The sequence below is a fragment of the Chrysochloris asiatica genome, unplaced genomic scaffold, assembly GCF_000296735.1.
Source record: "Chrysochloris asiatica unplaced genomic scaffold, ChrAsi1.0 scaffold00015, whole genome shotgun sequence".
NCBI lineage: Eukaryota > Metazoa > Chordata > Mammalia > Afrosoricida > Chrysochloridae > Chrysochloris > Chrysochloris asiatica.
The window spans coordinates 12,390,275-12,410,222 of NW_006408533.1; the positions used below are offsets into that span (position 1 = coordinate 12,390,275).

The following is a 19,948-nucleotide window of genomic DNA, read 5'->3' on the forward strand; positions in this document are numbered from 1 at the left end:
AGGGACTGTATCTATTATCAGATGTATTTGATACTTGTCTAATCATTTACTCCTCAGAATAAGCACTTCTTATGTTGTGGGGGTGTTGGTGGGGGGGATGGTGTTGGATGTAGAGATGATTAGCAAATAGTAAGCCTTCGGATTAGTTCCAACTCACAGTGATCTTATGTATAATAGACAGAAACATTACCTAGTCCTGCATCATCTTCACAATTATTGCTATGTTTGAACCCATTCTGTTACAGTCACTGTGTCTATCCATCTTTTTGATCTCTTTTTCACTGATCCTCTTTTTACTGACCCACTACTAAGCATGATACCCTTCTCCTGATATGTCCAAAGTACATGAGCTGAAGCTTTGCCATCCTCACTTCTAAGGAGCATTCTGGCTGTGCTTCTTCTAAGACAGAGCTGTTCATTGTTCTGGCAGTCCACAGTGTATTCAATATTCTTCCCCAACAGCATAATTCATATGTGTTCATTCATCTTTGGTCTTCCTTATTCATTGTTCAACTTTCATATATATAGGTTATTGAAAACACTGTGGTTTAGATCAAGCACATCTTAGTCCTCAAAGTAACATCTTTACTTTGTTAACATTTTTTTGTTGTTGTTAAGTACCATTGAGTCAGTTACAACCCATAGTGACCCTGTATCGGTTTTGGAGAAGCAGCTGGTGACCTTGAACTGCCGATCTTGTGATTCAAACCAACTTTGCAGTCAAGTGTGTTTATCCCAGTGCCACACTAGGACTACTTTTAACACTTTAAAGAGGTCTTTTGCAGGAGATTTGCCCAGGATAATGTCATTTGATTTCTTGATGGCTGCTTCAATGGGCATTGATTGTGGATTCAAGTAAAAAGAAATACTTGACAGTTTCAATGTTTTCTCCTTTTGTGGCAAGCACTTTCTCCATTGTGAAGGCACTTGACAATTGCACTGCTTATTGGTCCAGTTGTGAAAATTTTTGTTTTCTTTGTGTTGAGGCATAATACATACTGAAGGCAATAGTCTTTAACTTTCATCAGAAAGTGCTTCCAATGTTTTTCACTTTTAACAAGCAAGATTATGTCATCTGCATATCATAGGTTGTTAATGAGTCTTCCTCCAGTTTTGATGCTCTGTTCTCCAGCATGTATTTGCTTAGTCTACAGATTGGACTCCTGGTGTGGTGTTGTGGGATCAACACTGGACTGTGAACTACAGGGTCAACAGTTCAAACTCACCAGCTGCTCCTCAGAAACCCTATAGCAGATCACTATAGTCAGCACTTAACATCAACAGATTCAATAAGTATGGTGAAGGATATAATCCTGGCCTATACCTCTTCTTCTTTTAAACCATGCAGTATCCCTTTGTTCTCTTTGAACAACTGACTCTTGGTCTATGTACAGGTTCTGCACAAACACAATGAATTGTTCTGGAATGTCATTCTTCACACTGGCCAAGAAATTTGGGGCCAAAAAAAAATCATATTTTTACAGGAAGCAGGTGCAACCTAGATTAAGTTTGGCCATGGACTCAGTTTGTGGGTGTCCAAAAGGCTCACCAACTCCAGCTCACCTCTGGAGAGGCAGCCAGCAGCCATATCAAGGTGTTACCCAGAGACTGGGGAACAAATGCTCCTCAATGCAGACCAAAGACTCCAGTGCCTCCTTTAAGCAAATAATGTGACAGGGGCCTCTGCTGAGGACAAGAGAAAGACTCAGAAGAAAGCCAAGAATATGAAAAATCTTAGGCAGTTTGACTTCACAGCCAGTGCTACTCATACTGCATTTACTGCTTCTCAATAAGGAGGAGTAAGGGTGCAGGTATAAGGATAGTTGTTGTTGTTAAGTGCCGTCGAGTCGGTTACGACCCATAGCGACCCGGTATAGGGTGTCCAAGGAGCAGCTGGTGAGCTTGAACCACAGACTTTGCAGTTTAAATGACTTTGCAGCTTAAATGACTTTGCAGTCTGGCACATTACAGTCCAGCACAGCACCACACTAGGACGAGAAGCCTAAAGTATGGACTATTATACTCATTTTCATAAATCCTCAGTATCTATTTGACTCTGGTGTGGCACTGTAGAATAAGCATTGAAATGGTAACTGAAAGGTTGGCCCCTCTCAGAAACCCTGTGTAGGGTCGCTATGATTCGGAACCAACTCAACAACATTTAACAACATCAATCTATTCTACTCTAGCCCTTGAGTAGCAGCCATGTTCTTCAGGAGAGCAGCCCTAAAGAGTCTTCATCCTGATTTCCAAATGTTGGCTCAGAAACTTGGACCTAACCTCAGCACAATACATTTCCCCAGCCACAAGAACAGTAGAAAGAATTAGGGCAGCGAATGGTTTTTGTTGTTGTTAAGTGCCGTTGAGTTGGTTCCGACTCATAACAACTCTGTATGGGGTTTCCAAGGAATGGCTGGTGGGTTTGAACCACCAATCTTGCATCTGGCAGTCCAGTGATTCTCCCACAGCACCATACCAGGACTCCAGTTAACAGTTTATTGTTGTTAAATGTCATCGAGTCAGTTTCAACTCATAGTGTCTCTGTATAGGGTTTCGGAGAAGCGACTGGTGGGTTGGAACTGCTGATCCTGTAGTTCAAACTGACCTTACAGTCTAGGGCTTATCCTACAACACCACACCAAGACTCCCAAGTGAACAGAAGGAGACAAAAGTTCTCCTTGCAACACTATTCACAATAGCAAAAAGATGGAGACAGCCCAAATTCCCATCAACAGGAGGGACCACGTTCTCCACCAGGCTCATCCCTTCCCACTGGTACATACACACAATGGAATTATGCAGTGTTGCAAAATAATGTGAATCCGGAAAACACCTCATAACGTAGATGAACCTGGAGAACATTCTGTAGAGTGAAACTGGTGGTGGTGGTGTGCCGTGGAGTCGGTTCCGACTCATAGCGACCCTGTACAGGGTTTCCGAGACTGTAATTCTTTACGGAAGCAGAGCTCCTCATCTTTCTCCCGCGGAACAGCTGGTAGTTTCGAACTGCTGATCTTGCAGTTCACAGCCCGATTCGTAACCACTAAGCTACCAGAGCTCCTTAGAGTGAAACTAGTCACTCACAAAATGACAAATGTTGTATGAGACCACTACTGTAAAAAATTAAGAAAAGGTTTTCTTGATAAAAGAAACATTCTATGATCATTAGCAGAGGTGGGAGGAAAGGGTAAATTATTCACTGTTTAGAGGGTTGTTGTTAAGGAGCTCTGGTAGTGTAGTGGTTACAAATCGGGCTGCTATCTAAGGGTCCACAGTTAGAAACTACCAGCCGTTCCGCAGGAGAAAGATGAGGCTTTCTGCTCGCGTAAAGATTTACAGCCTCGGAAACCCTGGACAGGGTCGCCATGAGTCGGAACCGACTCCATGGTACATAATCACCACCACCACCAGAGGGTTGTTGTTAAGTGCCCTCAAGTCAGTTCTGACATATTAACACAGGTGATGGGGAAGGTAGTACACCAGAGGGAGGTTGGCAGAGGAAAGATGAAGGTAATGGAAAATATGCGAAGGAATGTAAGAGTCAAAGTGAATAGAAGTAAATACTGTTAACTGATACTACATGGAGGGAATTACGATTGTAGTGAAACCAAGTATGATTTGTTAATTGTAAAACTGGTCATCTGCTCAGTAAACCTCAACTCAATTCACAATAAAATGTTTAAAAAAAAATAAATGTAGGAGCTTAATCGCTTTTGCTTTTTGGTAGAAAGAAGCAAGGGAGTATCAGAGCACTCATGCTAGTGTAGTCAAATGTACTAAGTGCTGGAGGTATATGGTGAAGACTTCAGAAAAGGCCCTTCCCTTCAGATCTTAGACTATCGCAGCAGGTGCTTGCTGAAGACCACTTAGCCAGAACACTACTACCTAGGAAGTGAGTGATAGATCTTGGTACAAATCTCCAAAAAGCAAGCAGGTAGGACGACATGGACCAGCAACTGGAGAAAAGACCAAAGAAGAGTTGCCATAAAGGAATGGGTGAAAGGCCCATATTGGGACTAAGCCAAACCAAGTGAAGCAACGCCAAGTACCGAAGGCAAAGGAACCTGCTAATACACAGTGGGCCTTACACGATGGTATTGTGTACTATGAGACTAGCCTTCAGGTTGTTAAAGAGGAGGAGTCCTTCCCTGACTGTTACTTAGAATGCATAATAATGGCCCAGCTTAGATCAGACATCCGTCTCTAATAAACAGTAACTGGAGACCAGAGGAGTGACTGTCAGTCACAAGGTCACTTCTAGAAAAGCAGCGACTCCTAAGGAACCACAGAATGGAGTGGGTAGAAAGAACAATAAACAGGTAAATTTTCTGAACCCATCCTAGAAAGGGACTTCCTTTTTAAATCTTTGGACTATCAGACATAAGAGTCAGAGCAAGAACTTTCTCAACAAGCTCTCATAGATAAACCACTACCTGAATTTTCTTTGGAATATATGGAAAAGGGGGCAAAACAAAATCTTCCTCAACAGGTTGATAGAATCCCCTGGAGTATTATTCTGATTACATGATTGACAAGAGGCTTCCTCCTGGAGGAATACCTGGTATTGACTAACAGATTCTAAACAGGTGTCAGAATTTACTACTAAGAAGTCTAGAACAAAGAATATGACCCAGAAACAAGTGACTGTCCTCAGAGTGGATGCACAAGAAAGTTTAGGGATGAATCTGCCTTGAGAAAGCATCTCCTAGTTCATGGTCTCTGAGACCATGAATGTGCAGAATGTGGGAACACTTTCTCTGAGAACTCAAAATTAAAACGTCATTTTCCGGTTCACACTGGAGAGAAGCCATATCAGTGCACGTCTGAAGGGTGCAGAAAGCGCTTTTCTCTGACTTCAATTTGCATACACATATATGAATCCACACTAGGGAGACACGTTTTTTGGTGCCCCTTTCATGGTTACAACAAGAAGTTTATTTAGTCAACTAACTTGAAAGCTCACATCTTAAAAAAAAAAGTCCTCAAACAGGATAAGCCTCTTAAGACAAGAGTGATTGAGAGTAAACATGCCTCTTGATTATTGCTTTTAGAAGATAATTTTCAAATCAAATATGCATAAAGGGCAGAACTTTTTAGTTTTCAACTGTCCAACTCTTGTGCCTTTTAATGCTACATTTGTTTTAATGCTACATTACTAGAGATTAAAAATTTTGTTTATATGATTAATAAATGAATGAATAGTTAACTATTTCAATTGTAGCATAAATAAATAAATGTGAAAGTTTCCTGGCACTCACGTGCTGCAGTTATCTCATCATTTGCCTAAGGATGAAGTGGACATGAAAGAGCCATGCAAAAGAAACTGCAAGGAAATAATGCTAGTGGTCCTGGATCAAGCCGACCCAGAAGCCTGTGCTTTCTCTGAGTCTGTAGCTGAGTGAGTCAGTACATCAGTTAAGCTAGTGTGAATTGGATTCCTTTGCTTGCAGTTAGCAGAAGCTTCAGACTTCACTTGAACTAACTCCCATTCAGATCTATAAAAGTTTTCATGAGACAGACCAGTAGGATAAAGATAAGAACATTTATTTTTTTTTAAATCATTTGTTCAGTCTCTTTTGGTAGCAAGTAACAAAAGTCAACTTTATCTTAAGGAGAAGGGAAAAGTCTTTTTAAAATCAGGGCATTTTTATGGAATACAAAGGGAGAGTCTAGACTGGGCCTTCTGTATACCCAGGATGGAAACACATTAGGGAATCCAAAATCCTCGTTCTCTACCTGTCTCTGGTACTTCTGCCTTTTTCTTCTCTCTACAGGAAACAGGCTCTCTCTTTTCTTTAGTTCACACTGAAGAACAAGACTGCACAAAGCGTCTTGATTTGACATGTTCCAACTAATGCACTCAATGAGAAACTGACTCACACTTTCTTCCTCTTTCTCTTGCTAGCTCTCTCGATATCTTTTGAAAGCACTCAGCCAAATTTCAAAATTCCTACAGAACAGACTGAATGGCCCAGCTTAGATCAGACATCCGTCTCTAATAAACAGTAACTGGAGACCAGAGGAGTGACTGTCAGGCACAAGGTCACTTCTAGAAAAGCAGCGACTCCTAAGGAACCACAGAATGGAGTGGGTAGAAAGAACAATAAACAGAAAAGAAACTCCCAACAATATTCATACAGAAAACAATGAAAGGAATACTAGAAGGTGAAAGTCGTTTTATCAGGGTTAGAGGATTATTCATGAAGTTATTATTTTTTTTATTTGGTCTTTCAGAAAACTCTGGTATCATTCAGACTAGTGTCTAAATTCCAGCTCCACTACTTACAAGCTGCATGACTTTGTGCCAGTTAGTTAACTTCAAATGGGAAGAATAATCCCTAATTCTAAAAGTGAAGGATGAAAGGAATTAGCATATGGAATGCACTTGTATCTGTATATCTGGTACATAGGTGAGGGCCTAGAAAATGGCATTTATGAATTTTCCTTAATTTGTCAAAATGCTATTCTAACACTAAATAAAAAGTGGGGGAAATTCTGCTGCTCTGCCTGAACCATACCATGACAAATAGTCTTTGTAGGGACCGTAGGGTGAGACGAGTAGATGGCTTCCAGTGCTGGAGGTGGGTGATCCAGGAGATAGAAAGTCTGCAGTACCGTATTACTGTATTGATTAGCTGTGAAAGCACTTGACTATAGCAGACCATTAGCAGCAACTCCTTGAGAGTCATGGGCCATTGATTTTCCCACCATGCTTCCTGAGGGAGGCTCTCCAGAGTCTGAAAGGAAGGAAACAATGTTTTTTCCTTACCCCTACAACTGCTGACTTAGAAGCACCTGATTTTTCTCTATTCACTTGATTACCCAGAGACAAGCCAGAAAAAGATACTGCTGTACTGTTCAAAAGGCTGAGGCAGGCCACGGGCACGGTTACAATTTTTTGTTTAGTCCTTATTCCTATAAGACATATGCTGATTCTCAGGCCTTTGCTCAAAGATGGCAAGCAGTCACTCTCAAAGATGGTTGGCATCAGTAGCATATTTAGGGTAGAATTTACCCATGGTGTTGATGCTAGGTGCCATTGAGTTGGCACTAACTCATAATGACCCTATGTACAACAGAACAAAATGCTGCCCATCCTCACAATTGTTGCTAAGTTTGAGTCCATTGCTGCAGTCACTGTACCCATCCAACTCATTAAGGGTTTTCTTTTTCATTAACCCTCTACTTTACCAAGCTTGATGTCCTTCTCCAGAGACTGGTCATTCCAGATAACATGTCCAGTATTCGTGAGGAAAGTCATACCATCCTTACTCCTAAGGAGCATTCTGGCTGTAATTCTTTAAAGACAGATTTGTTCATTCTTCTGGCAGTCTGCGGTACCCAGCGTTCTTCACCAACACCATATTTCAAAGCTATGGATTCTTCTTCGGTCTTACTTATTCATTGTCTAAATTTAACCATAGTCTGTTTTATTCTGGAATCCCTGAGTGGAATAAATGGTAATGTACTTGGTTGGCTACTAACCAAAAAGTTGGAAGTTTGAGCTTACCCAGAGGTGCTTTAAACAAAGTCCTGGTGATATACTGCCAAGAACAGCCATTGAGAACACTCTGGAGCACAGTTCTAGTCTGACACACAGGGGGTCATTATGAGTTGGGATCAATTTGAAGGCAACTGGCATATTTTATCCAAATGTAAAAACTTGTCCTTTGCATGTTTTACTTCTATATAGTATACAGATCACTATTAATAACCAGTTTTTGACCAATCTTTTGGCTACTCATTCTCATTTGACAAAGTACGTCAGTTAATTCTCAGAAACAAATCTAATGAAGTACTATTGCCATGAATTATTTTGACCATGTTTATGTATTACGATCTACCTATAATATAATTAGACTCCTGGTGTGGCGCTGTAGGCGAATGCGCCAAACTGCAAAGCCATTTGAACTGCAAGGTCGGCGGTTCAAGCTCACCAGTCACTCCTCAGAAACCCTATACAGGGTCGCTATGGGTCAGAATTGACTCGATGGCACTTAACAACAGCAACAACAACATAACTACAAGCAAATTCAGATATGCTTATTTTTCTTTATTTAAGAATCATTTTTTATTAGACTCATGCAAAAAACATTCATGTCTTCAAATTTGATATCATTAATGTGTTTCTGATCACAAAATTACTTGCTACCACTATCTTGACATTTTAATAGCTGTAGGTTTAATATATTGGAAGCAAAGTCAGTTATAATATTTATATTGGATCACTAGAAGTAGAAAATAATTTAATGCAATTAATTAGAACAATACACATAAACTAAAAGAATAATTGTATGTTATTAACAGGCTAATTAACAGGATAATATTGCCCACCACCTTAAAGAAAGATATATATATGGATCTAAGATCATTTTCATCATAATGATCTTGTGTATGCTCTTGGATATGATTGTGTATGCTTTTGATAAACTTTTGGGTCAGTGATAATATATTGTTTTAGTATACAATGCTGAAGTTTGAGAAATGCTGCACTTTTCTCTTAATGATTCCAATTGAAGTCTTGACATTAATAAGCTTAATTCCAGTGTCCATTGACCCACAACATCTATTCCTCCAACATCTGCTGTCAATTATAAAGGGATATGGGTTGATCCCATCCAGCCATCAGCCCACTGATCCTGGCCAAGCACCAGCTGTTGAGGAGGCTGTGTGTACCCAGTTCAGTAACTAGAAACTTGCCACACAGCATGTCATCATCACATTTGGCCCATGTGTGCACCTAATTTTGTCCATGACCTGTAACTCTTACTTTAATTATGTTTCTCCAGATCTTCTACTCTATCCCTCTTTTCCTATTGCTTATACAAAACACAAAATTACCAAATACAAACAAAGCAAAAAGAGGAACAAAAACGCTGCACAAAATGCTTTGTGAAAACAATTGCTCTAATTCTTTCTTTCTTTTTTTTTTTTAATGTTTTATTGTGAATTATATGATAGTTTAACTTGGGAGAGCATTAGTTTTACATTCATCCTGTCATATATCGTTTCATTGCCATGGTTACAATCCCCTGCATGCATCATCAATTAACCAAAAGGTATACCCTGAAAGCCTGCCCTCGGTCTTCACCACACAACCCCTCTCCCTCTCTGAATCTAAAGTCCCCAGCCACTCCATCTCTTCACATCATCGTCTCTGCCTCCATTTCTGGCGTCACTGCTTCTCTGGGTAGGGTCCCACTCTCCGCTCTTCTCCCTTGATGGTCCCAGGGACCTCTGCTCCTAGACTGAAAAGTTAATCAATCCCCTCCTTTTGCTACAAAACGTTTACCTTTATATTTCCAACCCTCACAATCAGTCCTGATAACAATTATTCACTATTGTATCACAAGAGACCTATCTGCATCTCCTTTCACAGCCCCACCTAGACAGATTGGATACTACTCAGTGGAGATTCTACCTTCCTCCATACCCTCTGGATCTAGGTTCCCTCTTGAAAGCTTGTAAGCCAGTCACTTCTTGCCTTTGTAGCCCCCCTATTTTGGGTAGCCAATGTCCAAGTTGCCCATCCCTGTCTACTCTGTGTCTGGAGGGGCTGGGAATGATCCTCGCTGTAAAGATTTGTTCCCTCTTTTGAGCTACTGCATCCATAAATGTAGGTCAAGTTCATCAAAATGTATCAGATTACTCTTTTTTTCCTCTTCTTTCTTCTTCTGGTTGAGCTCTGATCATCCAGTCATTGAAGCCAGGTCAAGTGGATATTATCTGCAAGTGTGGGTGTTCTTATGCATATGCCCTCTCTTCTTATCAGCTGGACATTTCACTCTCTACTCTAGTCCTCTGTGGCTATGTCACTGATTCTGGGCTCAAGAGTTCCCAGGTCTTGCCACACTGCTGGCCAACCAGGTCTCCAGCCAGGTTCACAGGAGTCTATTAAACATTGTAGGGCTTAGCTCGCAGCTTCATTGCTGTTTTTCCCTCACTTCCCCTTATCGGTAGTGAACGTGGTCACCAATCAGAGTGTGTATTCCCATTGAGTTTTAGTCTTAGAAGGTGGTTTGCCCTGCGAGGACCTGACCACTTGGCTTGATGTCTCCTGGGCGAGCAACTTGCTTGGTCTTGTAGTAATCAGTTGGTCTGCCTATATTGTTTTGTATTTTTCCTGTCAGTCTTTCTTTCAAGAAGTAACTTCTGTTCTTCTAGCTGCTCCAGGCTGGTCTGCTTGTCCTTTCAAGTGGAAATTTCCCACCTCAGAAGATTCTGGATGGGATTCAGGATTCCACCTATGGTCTTATGTAATGTAGAGGCTCCACAGGAAGCCTCCTTCACTGGGCACATTGTAGCCCCATTTTAAGTATTCTAATCAGTTATAGGTAGAAAACGGACTTACAAGCTTTCTATCATGATATTCTGGCTATTTCTTTCTCTCCCCTACAAGTATCTATTTTATAATGGTATTCCAGGGAAACCAAGATTCAAAAGACAGCCAAACTTCCTTGCATTATAATATAGAGTAGACACTGGAGGGGGAGAGAAAGGAATAGTCAGAAACATCACCATAGAAGGCTTATAAGTCTGTCTTCTGCCTATAACTGATTGGAATACCTAAAATGGGGCTACAGCATACCCAATGAAGGAGGCTTCCTGCAGAGCCTTTGCAATACATAAGACTATAGATAGAAACCTGAACCATATCCAGATCTCCAGAGATGAGAAATCTCCACTTGAAAGGATGAGCAGACCAGCCTGGAGTGGCTCAATGCACACGGAAGTGGAATAATCCAAATATACATTCATGCAGACATTATCCAGTTGTATTGCTTAATTCCCTATTGGTAGCTTTAGAGCAAAACAGCATATTGTGAGAATATGTTATAACTTGGCTGTCCACAGCTGAGATAAAGTACAGTGGTCAAAATATCAATGAGGTGCACCTTCAACTGTGGAGTGTGACCCAGGTCCTCTCTGAGAAGTCTAACAGCAGACAGCCATGGAACTGCAAAGCAGCCTAAAAGTTTGAGAAACGAATTATGCTGAATCCAAGGCAGAAGACCCATTCCTTGACTGACTTGCCTGAGTGAACTCTTAAGTTCTTCATTCAGCAGAACTTCATTTATAAGGGTGTTCTTCCCCCTTTAAGAAAATAGTGCCAAATTTTACCATTCGATAATGCCTCAGAGTAGATGTGTGCTAAGCACCATTCAAGGTCACATCTCTGGTATTTACATTTCAGTAGAACACTGTTCATTTTTCTTATTCTTGGTATAGATATGAGCTTTTAAAATTATCTTTGTAAATTCATAACTGTATATGTTTCAGTGCCAGAGTATTTAACCAGTGTGATGACATCAAGTAGGTGAGGTGGCACCTCATGGACAGATTACAGTAGGACTACCCAAAGTCCATTCCAAAGAGAGGTGACCGAACGGAATGCAGAAATCATCGGACAATCTCTTTGATATCTCAAGCGAGTAAAGTTTTGCTAAAGGTAATACAGAAATGGCTACAATCATACATTGACAGAGAACTTCCAGAGGTTCAAGCTGGATTCAGAAGAGGCCGTGGAATGAGAGATATCATTGCTGATGTCCGATGGATCTTGGCTGAAAGCAGTGAATATCAAAAAGATATTTACCTGTGCTTTATTGACTATGCAAAGCCTTTTGATTGTGTGGATTATGACAAGCTATGGATAATATTGCGAAGTATGAGTATTCCAGAACACTTAATTGTGTTCATGAGGAATCTGTACCTGGACCAAGTGGCAGTTGTTCTAACAGAGCATGGGAACACTAAATGTTTTAAATTTGGGAAAGATGTGTAACAAGGTTGTGTTCTTTCACCATACTTATTCAAACTGTATGCTGAGCAAATAATACGAGAAGCTGGGTTCTATGAAGAAAAACGTGGCATGAGGATTGGAGGGAGACTCATTAACAACCTGAGATATGCAGATGATACAACCTTGCTTGCTGAAAGTGAAGAGGACTTGAAACATTTACTGGTGAAGATCAAAGAACACAGCCTTCGGTATGGATTGCATCTCAATGTCAAGAAAACAAAAATCCTTACCACTGGACCAATAAACAACATTCTTGTCAACGGAGAAAATATTGAAGTTGTCAAGGACTTCATTCTTCTTGGATCAACTGTCAACATTCACAGAAACAGCAGTCAAGAGATCAGACGACGTATTGCATTGGGCAAATCTGCTGCGCAGGAACTTTTTAAAGTGTTGAAAAGCAGAGATGTCAGCTTGAGGATTAAGGTGTGCCTGACCCAAGCCATGGTATTTTCAATAACCTTATATGGATGTGAAAGCTGGACAGTGAATAAGGAAGATCATAGAAGAATTGATGCCTTTGAATTGTGGTGTTGGAGAATACTAAAAGTGCCATGGACTGTCAAAAGAACCAATAGATCTGTTTTGGAAGAGGTGCAGGCAGAGCACTCCTTGCAGGCCAGGATGGCTAAACTTTGTCTCTCATACTTTGGACATATTGTTAGGAGGGAACAGTTGCTAGAAAAGGATGTCATGCTGGGTAAGATGGAGGGTCAGAGAAAGAGAGGAAGACCTCCAATGAGATGGATCATCCAAGTGGCATCATTGATGGTGTCAAGTGTGGCAGCGGTAGTGAGGTTGGCCCAGGATCGAACATTGTTTCGTTCTGCTGTGCATGGAGTCGCTATGAGTCAGTGATGACTCGATGGCACCTGACAACAACAACAACAACCAGTTAAATAACTCTTGGCACCTGCTAACCCTGATAATATCAAAGCAATTCTGAAGGGTTTGCTGCCTACTGCTTGCTCATCCCACAGAATAGTATTTCTCAGAGAATGATACAGGAGCACGTATATCAGAACCAGTACAGGGGACAGTGAAAGCTGTTTCATACCTCAACTCTGACCCACTTAACTAGACAACCTTGGAAACAGGCCTAGATCAACAAGTTCCTCAGGTGATTCTGACAAAGGTAAAGTTTGAGAAGCTTGTTTATTTTCCTATAACTTAACAAAGTGTAAATGGGTCAATTTATAACAACAGATATTTGTTATCTCACAATTCTGGAGGCTAATGGTCTAAATTCACAGTATTGTCAGGGTCACGTTCTCTCCTAAGGCTCTTGACCATGTTAGATGAATGAATAAGCAAGGTAAGCACAGGCTTACTTACTAATCTGTAGTAAACAATGTCACATTTCTTCATCACTTCTAAGAGTCTACTTCTAGGTATGACTGGCATCTGTCTCTCTCCCAATCTCACAGCACCTTCCTATAGAATCAAAGATTCTTTTCAAATTTATAATCTCAGACAAGGAGGGAGTCCCCAGTAAACAATATGAGCACAAACTTGTGCTCACATACTAATCTGTAGAGAATATTTTTCACATGTTTTTCAGATGTGGTTAAAAGCTATGGGAAATTGTTCACTACAGATAACTATGTAGGCACAGCAAACCTGTGAAAGCATGTGAAAGGGTTCTCTACAGATTAGTGAGTAAGCATAAATAAGCCTGTGCTTACCTTACTTATTGGGTAATCTACTGCTGACTCTTGGGAAAAAAACCTTTCATGTCTCCCAAACTTCTGGTAATTCCACAAGTTTTTTGGTTTGCTGCTTCACCATAACTCAGTATCACAAGACCATCTTCCATCTGTCTGTCCCTCAATGTCTCCTCTTTTATGAGGAGACCATCATGATTGGATAAGGACTAATCCTTTCCAATATGATCTCATGTTAACTGATAACATCTTGAAGACCCTATGTCCAAAGAAGTTCATTTACCGGTACCAGGGGTCAGAATTTCAACATATCTCTTGAGGGACATTATTTAATTCCTGACAGAAGCCTTGATATAAAGAGGTAGAATGCCTTATCAAGCATGCAAATATGGCCCCATCATTCTCTTATTTGAACTTTAAAATGGCCCCACAAAGCCACAGAACCACGTTGAAAATTTTCAATTTGTAAAATACTGCTTTCATGACTCTTGCCTCTGCCTCTATCCCAATTTCTTCTCATCCCACTGCCTACTGTGTTCTTAAAATCCTAGCACCAAGGAGTTGTTGGTAGACTGGCAAGAAAGAACATGCTGTATCTTACCTCCTTGTCTGACCAAGTCCCCTCTATCTGGGATGCTCTGTCTTATTTCCCACCCACTTCTTACCTGGGCTAAGTTAGCACCGTGATGCCCTTTCTCTGTCAGTCCCTTTCAATCATATTGAATTCTAAATCTAAATGCTACTTTTCTGTCCATCTTATCTACAAAGGCTATGAAAACCTAGTGGGCACAAGATAAAATGTGTCAGTTAGTTTCATTGCAAGCAACAGAACTCAAGTCTGAATAATTAAGCAAGAAAAAAAGGAAGTGTTGGTAAAATGCTGGTGGTGGTGTCGTCAAGTCAATCCCGACTTACCAGCAACCGACCCTGTATAGGGTTTCCGAGGCTGTAAATCTTTATGGGAGCAGAAAGCCTCATCTTTCTCCCCAAAATGCTGTAAAGTCAGCAACTGCTAACCCTGCTGTTTTAAAAGTACATCAACTTACACAGAGGAAAGGCAGACACCAGGAGCGATATAGAACACAGCTTTCAATTTTCCTTTAAGCTACTTGTCTTAGTTATTTAGTGCTACTATGACAGAATTATCACAAATGGGTGGCTTTAACAAACAAATGCATTCTCTCACAGTTTAGGAGGCTAGAGGTTGAAAGTCACAGCACCAGCACTAGGGAAAGGCTTTCTATGTCTGTTGGTTCACAGTTTAGGAAGAAAGCCCTTGTCTCCTTGCAGCATCTGTGGCCCAGAATTCCTTGGAGATCTCCATGTGTCTTGGCATCAATCTCCCCCATGATTCTAAGAGCTTCTCAGTGCAGGAACCCCAGGTTACACTCCACTCCTGGCTCTTCTTTCTTCGTGGTAGTGGTCCCCTCTCTGCTCTCTTCTCTCTCCTTTGATCTCTTATAACATAAAAAGATTTTTAGGCATACCCCAGGGAGAGTTCCCTTATAGCAGATCAGGCTATGACAGGTTTAAGGATATTGCATCCCACCCTCAATCATTTTATTGGTTTATCACATCAGATCACATCGTGGGGCAGGGATCATTACACACAACTACCACATTATATCATTATATAACTGCCAAGCCACTGAAAATCATGGCCCAACCAAGCTGATACATATTTTTAGGGGCTACAGATCAATCCATGACACCGACTAACCTACACTGCTGATGCCCTTCAGGGTTTAGAATCTGGATTATGAATTTATTCTCAGGCTGTCACCATGTTCATTATGATCATTGTTTAGTTTATCTGTAAGTTCATCATTGCTGTTCTTAGGTGCAGTTGAACGGATTTTGATTCATAGTGATCCCATGTGACAGAGTAGAATTTCTCCACAGTGTTTGCTTAGCTGTAACCTTTATGGAAACAGATCTCCCGGTTATGTCTCCCATGGAGTGAATGAATGAGTTCAGTGCCAACTTTTGGTTATCAGTGATTAACCATTTGTGCCACTAAGGCTTCTTCAAGGTTTATTGAGTCTTATAATATCAGATGCTTAATTTTCATCTATCCCCTCGGCTTCCATTTTCTTGTCTGATTTTAATTTTTATTCTTCCCTAAAATTATTTGTATGTTGTTAAGTGCCTTCGAGTTGGTTCTGACCCATAGCGACCCTCTAGAGGGTTTCCAAGGAGTGACTGGTGAGCTTGAACCACCAACCTTGCAGTTCAAACCGACTTTGCAGTCTAGTGCATTAACCCACAGCGCCACATCAGGATTCCAAAATTATTTGTATAGTGCTTCTTATATCTATAAACGTACCTTAGAGAAAAGCACATACCTTTTAAGATGAAGGAAGATCTAGAATTAAAACCTGGTTCTGATCACCCTTTAAATAATCATCTATGATGAAACCAAATGATTAATATTCACTGTCAAGCAAAGATGAAAAGATAAGGGAGGGGAGACAAAAGTGGATTTAGACAAAGCAATTAGGAGTTATTGCAATAGGTCACATGAGAGAATGTGATTATTTGTTATAAATAGGGACCATGGGAATAAAGGAAAGGGTAACAACTCAAAAACTACTAACAGATGGAAATATTAGAACTATCATTCTGATTGCAATGGACTCAACTGAATAAGAGAAAGAAAGACATTAAGTGCTCAGGTATCTAGATTGAACTACAAGTAGATTGTAATGCTATCACTAAGAGAGAGATCAGTAAGAGCAGGGAGTAGTGGTTGTTATTGCTAAGTACCAGCAAGTCGGTTTTGACTCAAAGTAACCCAGTATAGGGTTTCCAAGGAGCAGCTGGTGAGTTTGAACCACTGGCCTTGCGGTTCAAACCAACCTATGACACCACACCAGATGGCTATAATAATCAGTTCATTATTGGACATGTGATGCTGTAGGTTTAGCACTGGACTGCTAACCACAAGCTAACTGCAAACCCACCAGTCACTCCCTGGAAATCCTATACAGGGCCACTATGAGTTGGAAATGACCGGATGGCACTTAACAACAACAGGGATTCAACCAAGAATCCTTGATGTCACAGTTCGTTTGTGTTAGTCTGCTAATCTAAAGGTCAGTGGCTTGTACCCCCCAGCTGCTCCATGAGAGAAAGATGATGCAGTCTGCTCCTGTAAAGATTTATAGCTTCAGAAACCCTATGGAGCAGTTCTACCTTATCCTGTAGGGTCACTAAGAGGTCATATTGACTCAACAGGAACCAGGTAGTGATCTCAAGTAAATGTTGGGCATTTGAATGACTTGGGGTTAAGATAAAGGTTTGAAAGTCTTTATAACTCTGATGGTAACAGAATCAATGGGATTTTGAATTCTTAGGGAGTAAATGAGGAATGAGAAGGGGAAAGGACCCAGGATGAAATCCCAGAATCACTAGCACTTAGCCTTCCTGTGGATGAGGAGACACCAATAGAGGTTGCAAATAATTAGCCCAAAAGGAAGAAGGAAACCAATGAGTGTTTGTAGATGGGGAGAAGGGGGGGAGTGGTCAACACTGACAAATAAGCTGAGAAGTCAAGTCAGAAAAATACTGAGAAAAGGTTATTGAATTTAGCCACATCACACACAATGGCTCTGGTAGCGTAATGGTTACGAATCGGGCTGCCAACCATAAGGTCAGCAGTTTGAAACTACCAGCGGTTCCATGGGAGAAAGATGAGGTGTTCTGCTCCTGTAAAGATTACAGTCTTGGAAACCCTGTACAGGATCGCAATGAGTCGGAACCAACTCCACGGCACACAACAACAACAACAACAACACACACACACAATGGCCACTGGTGCCACTGATGATGAAGCAGTTTGGGGAGAGATGCAGGTGGAGTGGTGGTTTCATAATTCAAATTGGACTGAATGAGAAGTCAATAATTAAGAAATCAAGACATAAAAGAAAATCAGATCAAGAAATTTGATTTTTAAAAGCATGTAAGGAAGGAGCCGAGGAACATATGGGATCAACGGAAAGTTTTGTTTTAAAGATAGGAGTGGCTGTCTTTTAGTCTTATATCCAATTTATCAGCAAGCCCTTTTAGGTCTTTCTCCTAAATATAACCAAACCTGTTCACTTCTTACCTTCTGCCTAGATACCACTTTGATTTGAGCCATTGTGTCTTTTACCAGGACTTACTCAGAAGCCTCTTAACTGGTTTTTCTGCTTCCATTCTTTCTTTGTTTCTGTCCTTTCTTTATACAGCAGTCATAGTAAACCAAATCATGACACTTGGAATACATTTTCTAATCTCTTGGTCCTGGCCTGTAAAATCAGAATCCTGACCAGTTCTCCTACCACATCTCACCCCATACACTCCTTTTAACCCTCTATGTTCCAACTCCCGATATCCTCGGTCTGCACTTTGTTCTTGCTACCAGTGCTTAGCAAGTTTTTCTTCTAAACCTTTGAATGGCTGACTCCTTTCATTATTCATGACTCTGCTCAAATGTCACTTCATCCAAAAACTTGTCTCTGACCTTCATATCCTTTCTTCCATCCTCATTCCCTATTATCTCTTTTTCAAAGCTCTTAGCCTTTTCTGAAATAATCTTATTAATTAATTTACTTATATCCTTTAATTAAAATTAAGCTTTGAACAGAGGAAACCAAATAAACGGCATATAGGATAGTAACGATATAACTATATAAGGAGCTTGGGTAGCGTAGTAGTTACGAATGGGGCTGGGAACCGCAAGGTCAGCGGTTCGAAACTACCAGCTGCTCTGCGGGAGAAAGATAAGGCTTTCTGCTCCCGTAAAGATTTACAGCCTCGGAAACCCTATACAGGGTCGCTATGAGTCGGAACCGACTCCACGGCACATAACTACAACCACTACCACATATAACTATATAGTAACTATATATTGTACACTATGGTAGTATAGTGGTTACGGATCGAGCTGCAAACCACAAGGTCAGCAGTTCGAAACTACCAGTTGTTCCGCCGGAGAAAGGTGAGGCTTTCTGCTCCCATAAAGATTTACAGCCTTGGAAATCCTGTACAGGGTCGCTATGAGTTGGAACCGACTCCACGGCACATAACAACAATAACAATATATTGTATATATTAGGTCAGAGTCCTGGTGTGGTGCTGTAGGATAAACAGTGGACTACTAATGGCAAGGTCGGCAGTTCAAACTCACTAGTCGTCAGAAATACTATATATGGTCGCTTATGAGTCAGAATGGCACTTAGCAATAACAAATATATTAGGTAGCACTTCTTAAAATCACATGTGACTATAATTATCTCAAAGTAAAAATAATTTTAAGTAAATTCTGAGAGAACTAGAATTTTATTTACTTATTCAGAACTGTGTTTCCAATACCTCACAAAGCACTGGATCACAAGGTCGGCGGTTCAAACTCATGAGCGGCTCCTCGGAAACCCTGTACAGGATTGCTGAGTGAGAATTGACTCGACAGCACTTAACAACCCTACCCAGGGCCATCAAGTACATTCCAACTCACACTATCCTATATAGGGTTTCCAAGATTGTAAATCTTGACAGGAGCGCGCCTGGTGGATTTGAACCTCGATCAAGGACACTAAGCAGAATACCAGTGGATACTAAATAAATCTTTGTAGAATTAATGAATGACGTACTTGTTCATGTTTGAAAGAAAACAAGATAAGAGAAAGTGCAATCGATAACAGTAGATTCTGAGCCCGAGGAATCTGAGAATTAACATTTGGCACTAGAATCCCAGTTTGGGATTCAAATCCAGGTCTCCACTCCACACCACCCCATTAATGGGGCATTGATTGGGTCACCAAATTAGTAATTGTTAAGTATCGTGGAGTCGGTTCCGACTCATAGTAACCCTGCACAGGGTTTCCGAGGCTTTAAACCTTTATGGGAGCAGAAAGCCTCATCTTTCCTCCACGGAACAGCTGGTAGTTTCGAACTGCCCACCTTGATGTTAGCAGCCCGATTCATAACCACTACGCTACCAGAGCTTCTTAAATTAGTAATAGACACTGCTTTAGCAGACAATCAATCACAGGTCATCTTGTAGTTTATTATGATTAAACAGAGAAGGGCTGATAGGACCAACGCTTACAAGAAGGTACTATGTGGTTTCCATAGAGACATGACCAAGCAGCACTTTCATTACTTTGTGATTGTTGGGTATGTGCGACAGCACAGAAGGGTACCCTGCGGGCCCAGGTCTTCTCCTCTGCAGCTGAGGTTTCAGGTTTCAATCCTCCTAAACCGGTGAGACGTTACCGCGTTTATCTTTGGCTGCTATCGCCGCCTCCGCCTCCACGCCTTAAACCCCCGCTGCTAACGAAAGATAATTTCAGACGCGCGGGCGCGTACTCCGCCTGCTAGAGACTGGGCGCCCTGGTGGAGACAGGTTCTTGTCTACGGGAGCTGCGAGCGCCGGGAGGCGGCGATCACAGCTGGGCTGGGACTTCCTTCCTCCATCGCAGGACAACAAAACAACCCT

General features: G+C 41.1%; 1 pseudogene; it reads left to right on the forward strand.

Annotated features, from left to right (window-relative positions):
• The first annotated feature begins 3,944 nt into the window (after positions 1-3,944).
• Positions 3,945-19,830, forward strand: LOC102842419 (annotated as a pseudogene).
• The last annotated feature ends 118 nt before the right edge of the window (positions 19,831-19,948 follow it).